Here is a 12928-nt window from a genome sequence, read left to right on the forward strand (position 1 = left end):
GGGCTGTCAGCCGGGGAGGTGGCACAGCCAGCAACGTTGGAGAGCAACACCGAGACACGCAGTTCCTAACACTGAGATGATGCAGGATAGTTTCTCTGCCCACTAGTAGCAATATTTGTCACCGAGCCCATTCCCACATTTATTAGCATCAGATATATACCCCACCAAGTTATGTTTTCAGAGTCCCCAACCCTAAAGACGCATCTAGCAAGCTTCTCCAGCAGGTGCTCAACACAGTATTATTTCTCTGAGTTTATACTGTCTAGATTATCACAGCTTTAAGGGTTTGCTTGTTGCGCTGCCTTTGCTGGCTTTTCCCATAACGAGCAGATTCATTAACAATGTTCTTCCTTGCAAGACACAAGCTGTTCTTCCAGCTCCTCCCAAAGCATTTCAGAAAAGAGAGTGATGATTTAACTTTCCCAGGAGGCACTGGGAGAACACACCCCTCCCCCCCTGCTTTTTTTTTTTGGTCAAAGAAGAAACCCTGAGCTGCAAAATTAAGCTTAAATTTTAAACAAGGTAATTTCAACTTTCAAAGCACCTGCTAGTTACACTGCAGCCATAGGCTTTTTGTGGAATTTGCTTACAGATGAATACGTAGTACTTTCATTTGCTTCTGCATGTTAGGGGTGGCTAGTTCAAAGCGTGCTGATTTTTAGAAGAGCTCACCCCCCATCCCTACCCCCAAAATGCCAAGGGAAGTTATTGGTGCATAAATCTTCTGAGCTGACATCTTATACTCACATGAACAGAGCTTCTTTCATTGACTGCTCAGACTTCCCAGCTTTCCACTGCGCCTTCAATAAACTGCATTGAAAGTACATGTTTCGTCTCTGCATTTTTCCATAGATGGTATTTAAAGAAATTACAAAATGGGTGAAGAAGTACTCTTTCGCAGTTTATGGGGGGAAGAAAGAATCAAACATATTTTGATTCTCTTTAGGCAGTTTGGAGCACAGTGGCACTCAGATGCCAGGAGAGTCCAATGGTGTTTATTCTGTTTTATTTACCTCCTTATATCACACCACCTATAAGATATTTTATAACTCAAGTAGCAACTGATGTCAAAGAAACCTCCAAAATAATTCTGAGCACCGTAAGATGTCCTTTATGACAAGTTTGCCATCCTGTAGCTTCATTCACTGCCGCAACCTCAGAACAACGTATTTGTTCAATCCTTCCACGTCACAGCGGTTGAATGAACACAGAAGCCAACGCAGACCTGGGCTCAACAGGCTTGTGATGAGGGCTGTGCACTGCCAGAGTCATACATATTTCAGACATAAAAACTTTTGCTTCAGTGGTGTTAGGGCTGACAGAGTGTGACATTTATCCCGTATGACTTCAAAGGCAAAGAGATATGTTGTGAGATCTCTTGGCCATAACGGGGTGGGATTGACTTTGTCTCAGTTTTGAAGTCTCCCATGTTGAGCTCAACAAATGAGCTGGTTGCCGGGGGCTCATTTCGTGGAGAGAAACCAACATTTCCATGGGGTTATTCATCTGACCAAACACAGGTGCCTAATTTAGCATGAAATGCATCAAGCTCTAGACTCTACTGACTGCATCAATTAGATCTCTCCTGGCTCTGCAGGCAGCCTCGGGCAGGCGTATTAGCGCAAATAGAGACATCACCATGCGAGACGCCTGCATGTACTCAGACGAATACACCCTGCCTGTCATCCGCTGGATTAGCAGACGTTATTATCAGAGTGAATGTCTTCTTGTCTCCAGCACATGAAGTATTACAGGTCACACGGCACCACTCATCTCCCCGCTGTCACAGGGCAAAATTCTAATTGCAACCTAAAAAAAAAGTGAATATTAAAGACTGATGCAAGGAAGAAGATAAGCACCTCTGGGGAAGGGCATGAGATGTCATTTCTATGCTGAGAGTAGAAACTGTTTCATCTAACCTTGACCATCTGCGTGTCAGCGACTGGTTAGGTGAGGTGGACAGTCCTCCACCTGAGCCCCTCTCTCAAACGAGAAAACCCAGTTCAGCAGTTTATATTATTTGTAAGTGAGCTACAATTAGATAAGATGGAGCCCACCTAGGTGGGTAACGTTGCATCTGAGCTTAATGCATTCACCGCTTGCAAGTGTCATTTGGAAAGGCGGCAAGCCCAATCCTTAAAGACCCTGCTGAGATATTAGGCAGCTCCAGTTAATTGCCTGAATGTCGCCAAATCCCTGCGCAGTTTTGAGATATCACTGTGGGCCATGGCCAGGCGGTGTGCGCAGGACGGCTCTCCAGGAACTGCTGTGGCTCCAAGTTTGGGTCTTCCTTGTGGCTATGAGGACGCATGGCCGTCCCTTCACAATCCATAGCCAGAACAACTCGGCTTGGCTTTGTTTCAGAGGCCATGTTTTGCTGTTGCTAAAAAAGATGGTTGCTTGAGAAAGAGGAGGTGGAGAAAGCCACAGCTTTGTGACCTGGGGTTAGTCCTCACCAGCTGCTGCCGGTTGACTCCACCAGTTGGTCTTGCCCTTGCTCGCTCTCCCTCCATGGTCCGTCGAAACAGGGACTGGCTTTGCATGACGTTCCCAGCCTCGGAGGGGTGAAAGCCCAGCAAGCCCCAGGTTTTCCAGAGCTTTCCCCTCCTGACCATTAAAGTCAGGACCAAGGTGTCCCCGTATAAGAGAAGACACAAGCCTGGGCTGTCAGTGGCGGTGCCTCATTCTCTTGCTTCGGGGGTGAACTGCAGACAGGAGTCTAAAATAGCTTCCTAACATTAGCAAGGGTGACTTCTCCCATCCCAACCGAGGAAGCAGTAGGCGACTGCCTAATTTCAGTGGGAGAATAATTATCTTTTAGTGGACTGAATAATAAAGAGAAGAAAGGAAGATGATACTACCTCTTCCAAAACAAGGGCAGCTCCTTTCCTCCTCATGTTTGAGCCAACACCCAAATATTCTTAGCTAAAATTTTAGCAAACAAAAGAGGAAAATGAAGGCTGCATTTATTTTTTCTCTATAGCCACAGCTGAATGGGCTAGCTCTTAAGATTTTGTCACAGTAGCAAAAGGAAAAGGTTCATCTCAAATGGTTTTCAAACTATTCATTAAAGCTTGTATGACAAGATCAGGAACATTTCCTGGTAAGTGATTGCTATTTTTCCTTCCCACTTTTTTTTTTTTTTAAATCTTGAGGATTGTTTTGATTATTTTTTTGCTTTTCTTTCTAATAAAAATTATCTTAAAAAACCAATTGTTTTAAGTTGGGGAACTGGATTTTCTGTCAGTTGAAAATAACCAGAGAAAACTGTTTGATAATTGAGAAATGTTTCCATTCAGTTCTTTCAGTAAAAAATATTAATAATTTTACAATACCATTCCAGTAATTTTATTCTATGAAATGTTTTGGTTTTGATGTTTTGCCTGACCAATATAAGCACTCCAAGCCAAAGCCTATGACAGTCAAGGAGATGAAGAAGAAAGTGGGAAGAAGCAAAGCCATCTAGACTAAGTGCATGGTCCAGGTCTCCTCCATCATCCATGGAGACAGATGGGCAACTCAGAGGGTTTCCCCCCTCCAAAAACTAAGCATGTCTTGGGTGTGTTGCAGAAAGAGCAGTATGAAGACAGGGATGACTCTACTTCTGTGTCAGGCAACCTCCTGCAAATATGTCACCACCCTTTGTAACCAGCATTTTCCATTTCAGCAACCCTGTCCAGGGTGGAATGCTTCTGCCATAAATTTGGCTTCAAAAAAGACAGCCTTATCACACTGACCCACTCACTCTGGACTTAATTTATAGACTAGAAAGGGCAACTCACCTTCTCATAAAGCATCTCTCTGCACTAAATACACCAAGACAAGGATGTGGGAAGAGGAGGAAGAGGTGGGACTCTGACAGGAACAGAGAGAAAGTAATCTCCAAGAAAGTCATCTCCACAGCATGTCCCTGCAGTACGAGGCAGAAGAGATGGCACAGCTGCAGCAATCAACTGAAAGAACACACTTTACAGTAAATATTTGAACTGGTAATTAACCTGAGTGCAATACATTAAACAAGGAGATGTTCTTTGAGCCAAGATTGTCTTAATTAAGCTTTTTCACTTGCTCATTATTCTCTGTGTGTGTGTGATAGTTACTACAATGTTTTTTCATGTCAAAAGCAGATACCAATTACCAAACAAACCCACGCAGGCTCAAAAGACATTAATCCCATCCAGCCATGCCCAACGCAAGGGATATTTTCAAAGTCTGCCACTAGACGGGCTCTTTCCCTTCCTGCTCTGCCCATTTCTTCTCTCCCTACCTGGAACGAGCTAAAGATGCTAGACCTCTGTGGTCTAGCATTGGACGATGGGTCTTTGGAGCCTTTTTAGCTGAGAAGCAGCAGAAAAGGCAGAAGCAAATTCATCCAACCTTTGAATCAGTAGCAACAGCAAGAAATTTGAGCAGCTTTGCTGAAACAAGAACCCTCTTTGGTCTCTGTGCATGTCTATGGAGTCCTTTGTCGTGGACCACACACAGGATGCAGCGAGGGTGGTACAAGATGTGGACGTATGTACCGTAGTTTTGGCTTTAAAGATCTCAGAGATTGCAGGGACCCCGGTGAGTGCGGAAGGTTTGGAGTTTGTAGCCAGAGAAGAGGTTGCATGATGAATCATCGCAATGGTGAGCCTGGTCCCACTCATTCTGCAAGCAGTGAAAACAGCCAAAGTATCAGCAGAGATGAAAGGTCCCAGTGATGGTACAGCTATGGGGCTGAATCATCTGGGACTATGAAATACACAGATAAGGAAATCTCAGGAGAAAAATCTGCCTGCTTTGCCAATAAGGTAGGAGCAGTAATTTTGCTTTATTCTGCAGTGAATTCCTTTACAGAGCCAAACTGGGAAGTCCCCAGCCACACCAGAAAGATATGGTTTGGAATACCCCACTTAAAAAAAAAAAAAAAAATCCATGTGTGTAATTTCAGCTTTTTATCCTAGGTGTTAAAAAAAAAAGTTTAAATAGCTCAGAATTTCCCGGAGGACAGAAGTTGCATTTTTGTGGCCTGATGAAGCAAATGTAGATTTATTACATTTTTTTACTATTGCTCAGGGAGTCATTATCAGGGATCATTTGCTTTTTTTTTTTTTTCTTCAGCTATCCAATTTTCAAGCTATGTATCCAGCTCCCAGAAAGCACAGTGGTTTTATTTCCTCTTTCTGACCCCTGAACCAAATGAGACGGTGTCTAACTCTCCTCCTGATACGTTGCTTTCTGTTCTTTAATAAACGCGCCATTTACTATAATTTTTACCATATTATTGTCACTCCCAGCACACAGAGGAGGCACCCAAGTGGGGTGTCTCGTGGCTGCACGGATGGGAAATCCGAGGCCATGTTTTCAGGCCTGCATCTGCAGCCCGAGGAAGCGGATAGACACTTTGCACGGCAGGTGGGAACAAACGATACCCAAAGAGGCTGCCACAAAGCAGATTGTGGATAAATACAGGTAAGAAATTAGCCAGTAATTAGTTCCTCCTGTGAACGCTCATTCCTTGCAGCCAGACGGCTCCACAATCCACATTATATTCAGAAGTAAGTTGTTTCTTGTGATGTGGTCAATATTACTAACGGGAGGGAGGGGGAAGGTTTTAGTCAGAGGTCTCACTTGAAAAGGGATGGATCTCAGGGTAGAAGAAAGATATTCTGGGCTTGTGGTCCAGGCTCAGTGTGTAGGTGGAGGATTCTCCACCTCCTTGGGTACAAGCAATATAGGATTATGCTGGATTTTTCTCACCTCTGCTTAATACAACTTATTTCCTTTTAAGGTGATTTTAATGGAAACCTCAGTTTTCTTTAGATGCTTCAACTCAGCTGTACTAGAACAAAGTGAACGTTGGACCTTTCTGTTTGGTTGCCAAACCAAACATCTGGGTAAATTCTGACCTGGCTGTCCCTAAGCATTTTTGGGGGTTCAAGGTTTCTCTTCTACATCAATGAAACCTTTTCAGGAGGTCTGCTCTTCTCAAAACGCAGGCCAGCAGATTTGACTTTCCTTCTCCACTTTTTCTAGGCTTGCGTCATCGAGGTGGCTCGAGGAAACTCCTAACCGCAGACAACACGATCCACAAGTCTGCTTAGAAGAAATGAAGGGAACCCAAACCCAAACCAGCCATGCAAACCAACTGGCTAGTTGAGTGTGAACGGCTCGGCGTCTGCATGCAGCTGGTCCTGCGTCGGCTCCCGAGGAGCTGGACGGCGCACACCGTGCCACGACAGAGCCGCGGGGCAGGGCGGGTTCGTTGAGGCAGGAGCTGGAATTGCTGAGATGTGTGTTTGAAGAGGTAGCAATTCCTCCCTTTCTGTCCGCAGGGAAATGCAGGTTATGTTTTTTTCCTGGAAACACCCTCATCTTTAGCACAGCCCAGTTTAGCGTAGACAGAGTTGGGTTTCGGAGATGGACTGTCTACTTATCCAACATATTCACTAATAGGGCTTATGTGCTAGTTGCATATGGGAACAAAAATCCCACTGATATTCTTCAGGGTTCATGTGCCACCTACACGGGGAATCCTCTGTCTATACCCAATGCTTGTTGGCCATGCTCCAGTTCAGTAGGTGGATTTATCCTTTTTCAGGATTAAAGGAGGCTTGGTATATTCCTCAGTGATGAATCACTCCAGGTCAGATTGTAGCTGCAGGATGAAGACTCACATTATACAATTAGTTCTGCATTTCCCCAAAAGTAATGCAAATGAGGGGGAATCACTTTGGACTGCAGCTTTTTGCAACCTTTAGGCACAAGCTTTGCAATGCCTCCATCGCTGTGAAAATGGACAACCGACAGGACTTGGGCACCATCAGAAACCCCAGCATTGAACGGAGCTCAGAGCAGACATCAAAGCTTTGTACCATAAATGAAGGACCCATCAGCTACTGAATACCATTGCACAAGAGCAACTGCCATCTCTGGAGGAGCCCAAATGTTGACCTAGGGTAGCGTATTAAACAGGACCTCTGCCAGCTTTCTTGAAACGGGCTATTTGGTACTACAGAAATTATATTAACAGTGTTATTTTATGTGAAGAAAGCAGGCAGGTGGAACGGTAAAGCATAAAAAGCTCTTACATTTTAAGTTGCTCTTTCAGTTCTGGCGTCGAGGAAAGAGGATTCAGTGTAACTGAGAAACAGGGTCTGAACACTCAGCATCCAAGACCTGGCTTTGGAGATGAGACCATGAGCTTGCCCTGCAGTGCTCTGCTTGTGACAGTGATGAAGGGTTTGGGTGGGAAGGAGGTGCTAAACCTCTGCAGAGCAACAGGCAATTATGCCAAACCTGGTAGCAATCTTATAAGCAACTGGTTCTCTTTATCATATACTCTTGGAGTAACTTGAAAGAAGTCACTCAAAGGGGGTATGACGTTTCGGGGACAGTGTGCCTTTGGTGTTTGTCAGTCCTTAATTGAAATGAGGACAATGAAGCCACAGTTGTCATGCTCAGTAATTAAAGGGAAAGTAAAGCCACCCGTCTGTCCTTTGACAAGTAGCCTGTCTGCAGACGGGTATTTGTGATGCTGAGCAGTGTGGTGATGGTGTTTGCAAAAATGCCTGGGAGAAAAAAACATGAAATACTCTCTACGTTAAGCCAAGGAGTAGCTGGAAGGCCATGTGTGCAATTATTAGGATGTCTTGAGCACCAAGCTGTCTTTAGGTCATTGAGATTTCCACATGCAAGCCATTTCTGGATGGAGAACAAGAGAGGCAGGTGCTTAACACTCCCTGGTATCACACGCAGCGCCCAGCAGGCAGATTACCCCATAGGATATTCAAGGAGAAAAAGCAACCACATAATAACAAGAACAAAGAGACTAACAAGGCAAAACACTGATGTGTGGATGTTGCTTCAAGAAATTACACTGGAGTTCCCCCAATGAATCTCCTCAGCGTGTGCATCCCCACTGAGCGGAAGAGGAAGATGGGTGCCTGATTCACTCGGGATCAGCGGGGTGCAGAGTTAATAGTAGCTGTTAAATGAAATTGTGAATTTCTAAGCTCCCACTCAGTGGAGTTTCTTCTGTAAGTTGCGGATTTGCCTAATAATGTATCTCCTTTTATCCTCCCGCAGAGCATGGCCAGGGAGTCCTGTTGGCACAGCTATGAAAAATGTATGATTCACAGGAAGATTTTCTGTTTTCCATTTCTCTCTGCTGTTTCTGGCTTTCTCTTCCAGTTACTGAGCGCTGGGTTTTCTTGCAGCCCGGGTTCCCAAGTCCAGTGCAATGGATGGTGATAGTGTCCCAGCTGGATTTCAAACTCAGTATGGGCACATCTCTGGCCATGAAAGAAAGAGTTTCCTAAAAGAGGAGATATAGGCCAAGAAGTGAAGGAACACACCTCAGAAACACAGTGAAATCAAAGCATGACTTTGCATCTCTGAAGGCATAGTCATCTGGCACGCTGGAGGACATAGCTGCGGCAGGGAAGCGTTTAACTTTGGGAGGAGGGATTACCAGTCCAGAGGTATAATCATTACTGTTGCTTGCCTTTATCTCCCTGAACGTGTGGTTTGCTAGCAATTCAGAGAGTTAATCTCTGGAAACGGAGGTTACAACCCTGTAGGCTTGCTGAGCTGTGGAAATGAAGACTGTGGTGCCCGGTGTTTCAGCTGGCTGCTCTCCAGGGCAGATAGCACTGGGCCTTTAGGTAACTTTGGAGAAGGTGTTTCTGAGTATCAGGGCTGTGATGAATAGAAGTTGGTTGCAAATTCCTCTAGGACAAATTCTGCTCTTTATCTCTAGTTAAGCCAGTGGAGACAACCATCATACAGAGCTTATGCACCAAGCTGCCACCTCCGGAGTGACACATGGCGAGTTTTTTGCCTGTTGGTGGCAAAATGAGTCACAAAAGTGACTCCAACCATTCATTAGAGATAATAGGTATGTCCTCTAGGAGCTATACCTTCTAGAGGTATAATCTCCTTAATCTGAGTGTCCATCTGGAAAGCTTAATGAATAGGTGCTCATAAACACAGCATTGTTATTTCTCCTGGTTCATATTTGTCCTTCTATTTTGCTGAGGCTGGTAGCTGTGTACAGATACCACCTCTGCTTTTGGATCATGCCCCCATGGCCCTGCAAAGCGTGACTCCTTGGCTCTAGGTTCTCCTGCACTAGTGACTTTAGAAAACAATCTTTTGCTTGATGATACCAAGCTCTCTCATTGACTATTCATGGAGCCCATGCCTCTAGCTTCAAACTGGTAACTAGTTTTTAGGTAGCTGAATTCAGGTAAGAGGACTCCCATGCTAGAACTGGTTTTATTCTTTTATGTTATCTTACCTGCCAAGTCATTTTTAGGAGGCCAGTAATAGAGTTTGCTCTCTACTGAACGTGTCTCCTTGTCCCTCTCTGCAGAGTGATACTTGTTAATTCAACAGGGCACACAGAGATCATATTGCTGATAGAAGTTCTGTGTTCTCTGCTCTGCTGCCAATAAACTGCACGCAATGTTTGCCCACTGTCTCTACTTCACTTTTTTTTAAGAAACCTCTTTATAAGTTTGCAAAATTAACTCTATTACATTAACCACACATACTGAACAGCTACTTTCTATGGTCATTATTATATATACTCATGTGCACACACAGACATAGATTTACAGACCTATTGATGGGAACTAGTTGAAATTCAGTGGCTGAATTTCCCTCCTCCCACACTCTCCCCTTTCACTCAGCTGCTGGAGGGCATCTCTGGAGTCCCTGGTTGGCTTAGTGCATGAAGGAACATGCTTTCTGGTTAAAAAAGTCTGTATCATAGAAGAGAAGAGACGACTGTCCCATGAAACAGTTCAGCAGTATTGCCAACCTCAAAAGCTGATGTGGTTCTCATGGCTGCTTTTTACAAGGGTTGCCCACCTTTCCCCTGAAAAACGCTTTCAGTGCAAACCTTGTGCCCTTGGCATGCGGTTGCTCTCCCTCTGCAGCGGCAATTCCCAATGCTTAGTCCTGGCTGTTGTGCTTTCATCATGACACTGCCATACCAATTCCACCCCATTACTCACCGCCCTAATAGTCCATCGGGCCCCGAGTGTTAGCACAAAGTTGGTCAGATGATGCAAAAGTGCCTTACAAATTCCTATGCAAAAGAGGAATGTTACAAAGGAAGGTGGCGGACACCCGTGGTGTTTGGTATGAAACCTATTTGTCTCTTGCAAAATAAGACAGTAAATAAGAACTGTGAAGGAGAGCTTCTTGGCTTAGGTCACCTGGTAACACCATCGGAGTTTTTAAACGCAGATTTAAAAAAATCCAAACAGGCTGCCTTGTGCTGCTGCTGGCATGCTGCCTACTGCAGTCAAACATCCAGAAGTCACAGAAGCTCTGTCTGAAAGGTGCATGCAGCTCTGCATCCAACGCCCAGGTTTTTCATTACAGGAATAAAGAACTGCCCAGAATATGACAAAGTTGCCCAGAACGAAGCACCTGGATTTGCTGTCAGGGCACCAAGCGTGGCCAGTGCATCACAGCACACGCAGGCAGGGCAGACATCCAGCTCTGGCTAGCAGGTAGCTCTCCATGTTCCTTGCATGAGACATTGCCTTTGGGAGCAATACTCTCTTCTGCTTAGCTTACTGCCATAATATCCCAACATCTTCTCATCAATACTGGTGACGTGACCAACATTGGTCACCCACAGCTCATTTTTGTCCAGCAGAAAGACTGCGGAAGGAAGGTAAAGGTTTTGGCAAGGTCTTATCTGGCAGCACTGCAAATGCAGATGGTGCATATGGGCAGTGACCACTGATGCTCCGGGAATGGCCTGGAAGGAACCTCAGGAATTAGCTCGTCCATCTTTTTGCCCCAAAGCAGCATAAATGGCCAGGGACAAGCCAGGCTGAGGGTGAAGAGCTACTGTGGAGCAAGGTTACTGGGAGGAAAGCAAGGTGCCCAGTGGCGATGGAAGGAGCCCAGACCATCATCTCTACCCTGGTCTCCACAAATCCACCATCTGCTTTGATGTGGGAGCAGAATCAAGCTGCAGTTAAGAGACCGGGAACAGCCACCTTTGGAGGGCTGGACCCGTGAAACCAGAGGGAGATGTCCCAGGGGCCTCATTAGCCATTTTAATGGTGACTGCACGGTCCCTTTCGCAAGGAGCCACAAAAACTGCCCAGCCTGCAGGAAGGGAGAGCATCAGCATGGCCAAGCCCTGCCAACCCCATTTTCTCAGGACAGGGTCTTAAAAAATGGTTTTCTCACTGGGAGAAGGCAGACTTGGATGGCTGGGTTGTTACAGCTGGAATCATAACAGGAGGCTGGAAAAATCCCATGGCTCTCCCTATCTGCACAGATGGCTTAACAGGTCCCAATTTAGTAAGGTGCTTAAGCAGAATTAATTTATTCTAATGCATCTGGGTACACGTAAATCTCAAAGGCATAAGTCTCGTGGAAGCCACCACTATTCTAGACATATTTAGGGCCAAGGACCTCAGGGCTTTCCCCAGTAAATCTGGGTGTAAGCTGCTGCTTTAAAGCTTTGCTGAACCCCGTCAGCCTGAAATTTAATCTCTTCCTTGTGAAGAGGAAGGTTAGTCCCTTTCTACGGCTTTTCAAACACTATCTGACCTGCAATCAGCCAGGACAAAGCATGGAGCCATGAAGGTCTCTACGAAGAAGGTCTCTATGAAGAACGCATTTGCGTCTGACTTGAGCCAGTGCTGTGCATGTGTGAGTCCGACGAAATAAAAGCCATGGCAATCCTTCTTTTCAGAAGACCAAATCGCACCAGAGTGCTTTCTCCTTTGAAGGTGATGTAACCAGTGCTCAGGGCTTCCACCATGTGACTGCGAACCAGCTTTGTGAAAGCTCAGCAGATGGAAACCACAAGCACTGCCCTGAACCATCTCGCTCTGATGTGCAAGGCTGGGCACCTTGGAAGAAGCCACTTCTTAGGGCTGTGAGGAGGAGCCAAAGGTTGAAGCGCAGGTTTGTTGCTTTCAATCCACGGGGAAACAGCCTGGCGGCACGTCGTACGTAAGAAGGGATCTCAGGGCTCGCAGCCAGTGGAGCAACATGGATGGTTGTAATGTGAGCGGCATTTTTCCCTGCCTTCCAACAAGACTAGGGGCTTGGAGGGTCTAGAGCCCTCAAATGGTGTATGTATCACCCATGTGGCACAAGGCACTCTACGGTGGGTGGCCAAGCCGAGATAAGGAGGATAGCAGGGACCTGATCCGAACCAGATCCAGATTTCTCACAGCTGGAAAAACTGGCAAGTTGCTACCCTCAAGGATAAAGGGCTGAGTCTTTCTTGCCACGAAAAGGAGCTGGAGCCTCTCTCTGTGCTCCTGCTGGATAGCAGAGCTCGGAGCAGTGGCTGCTCCTGGTCACTATCCCCGATCCCTCGTCTCTGCCCCACCACGGCTGCACCAAGCCAGCGTGAAGGGTCGAGGCATACAGAAAGCAGGACTGCAGCCACTTGTGGTGGTAATCTGACAGCCTGGCTTCTCCCTGTTTTTCAGCTTGCCCACGGTTATGCCCACCTAAAAGAGCTCATGAAGGTCCTGTTGTACGGACCTACCTAAAGGCTAAGTGATGCTTTAGCTCATCCATGAATGCCTTGATCCCAGGGAGTGCCCCAGGTTTGGCTTCAGACCACACACCCAGTTGTCCTCTACAATGCTCGCACCAACACTTCAGCACAAAATAAAATAAATTTCCAAAATATTTCCCCATTTCACTTACTAGCAAGAGGTCTCGGTGCTTGGATTACCTCAGGCAGAGTGACATGAAGGACGCAGTGCCCAAAAGCTCATCTGTTTTCTCCAACTGTCTCAATCTCACAAATGAAAGTACATCTCATTGCAAGACACGCACCCTAATATACTCAGACCGATGCAGCTACAATGGAACTACTGCATGATTATAATTGCATATAGTATTTTATAGTTCATTTCAACTCATTATGAGACCTATAAAAAAAAAA

This window comes from Haliaeetus leucocephalus, unplaced genomic scaffold (assembly GCF_000737465.1).
Source record: "Haliaeetus leucocephalus isolate CR32 unplaced genomic scaffold, Haliaeetus_leucocephalus-4.0 Scaffold246, whole genome shotgun sequence".
Lineage (NCBI taxonomy): Eukaryota > Metazoa > Chordata > Aves > Accipitriformes > Accipitridae > Haliaeetus > Haliaeetus leucocephalus.